The sequence below is a fragment of the Octopus bimaculoides genome, chromosome 25 (assembly GCF_001194135.2).
Source record: "Octopus bimaculoides isolate UCB-OBI-ISO-001 chromosome 25, ASM119413v2, whole genome shotgun sequence".
In the NCBI taxonomy this organism is placed as follows: Eukaryota; Metazoa; Mollusca; class Cephalopoda; order Octopoda; family Octopodidae; genus Octopus; species Octopus bimaculoides.
This window is the reverse complement of record NC_069005.1, coordinates 28,618,763-28,620,510: the sequence shown is the minus strand read 5'-3', so window position 1 is coordinate 28,620,510 and position 1,748 is coordinate 28,618,763.

Sequence of the window (1,748 nt, the reverse complement as noted above, 5' to 3'; positions counted from 1 at the left end):
TATATATATATATATATATATATATATATATATGTATGTATACACACATGTTTATGTATTTGTTTTTGCAAGTTTCTTGATGTGAACTCGTGTGTTGAAACAGATATTGTTGCATTTTGGGACGGTCATGTTGCCAACGTAGCCAATGAAAACACACGCACTATATATATTTTGTGTTCACTTGCTTCAGCTTTATTTCATATGGATTGTATTTGTATTGTATGGCCGAAATACAAATATACAATTCATATGAAATAAAGCTGAAGCAAGTGAACACTAAATATATGGTGTGTGTGTTTTCATTGGCTATGTTGGCAACATGACCATTCCAAAATGCAACAATATTAATATATATATATATGTGTGTATGTATGTATATATGTATGTGTATGTATGTATGTATGTATATATATATATAAAATTTTTCTGTTTGTGTGTGTATGTAGCAGGAAAAAGAGAGGTAAGGTTGAACCTTCTATTGTCTCAATGCTTTTTGCTATATTGTTGTTACGTGTGTGTGTGTGCACGTGTGTGTATGGAACTTAGACATAGTATTTTGTCGTGTCCTTTCTTTTAAATTCTTCAAAGTTTTGATAGCAAGAATGAAAGAAAAAGAACAAACTGCCCTCCCCACCGACTCCCTTTTCTTCTGCTATCCACTTCATAATTGCCATTAAATGGAACTGCTTAAGATTAGATTGGCGTTGGTGGGAGTGTTGTGTTTTAACGAGGGTTCAAATTTAATTCATCAATTTGGGTGGTCAGATATAAATAGCATGTGGCAGTGGGCTTTGGGGTTGGGAAATGAAACATGATTCTTGACTCATCCTCCAGAGAGAGAGAGAGAGAGAGAGGGAGAGAGGATGGGGATACTTGACCTGGTCGCTTCTATCAGAGACAGAGTACATTTATTGATGCATTTCTACCAGAGAGGGTCATTTCTACCAAACTGGCTACTTTTCTGAGATATTCCATCTAGAAACTCAGTACTTAACTGTACCATCTCTACACAGTAAGGTACTTTTCTGGAGTATTCCTACCAGAAACAAGGTACTTGAATGTTTCATCTCTGCAAAACAGGGTACTCTTTTGGGGTATTCCTACCAGAACTAGGATACATAACTGTGTCACCTCTGCATGACAGGGTACTCTTATGGGGTATTCCTACCAGAAATAAGATACTTAACTGGGACCTTGTTATCGGAGACAGGGTACTTAATAGTGTCATCTCTACAAGAAAATGTGATACATGGCCATCCCTACACCTAGATAGGGGTACTTACTTTGTTGACCCTATCTCTAAATCACTTATTTTTCTGAAAAACCTGTAAATAGTTGTTATTCTGTTTCATCATATCACAGAGATTTCTTTTCTTTTGTTTTTGTGTATTTTTTTGCCTTGTTGTTGCTTTTTCTTCTTTTTCTCTTGTTCCCTACTTGCCACAATTTCTCATTATCATTTCTTTTTTTTTTTTTTTTAAATTGATTATTTCGATTAAAATTAATTATTTCTATTATTGCAAAGCAGATGGTAGAATAATTAGCTTTTTATTCTTTTTCTCTCGCTCCCCGACCATTTCTTCACATTACTTATCTTTTTTTATGCCAGATTACGAGGCTAAAAAAATATGATAGAGGGACGGTAACAGGTGTTTTACTTCAGGGAGACATCAGTCACCTCAGCTGGAAGAGAAGAAGGATGATGATGATGATGAAAGTGTGTCAAAGAGTACCCTCAAGTAAGAGGC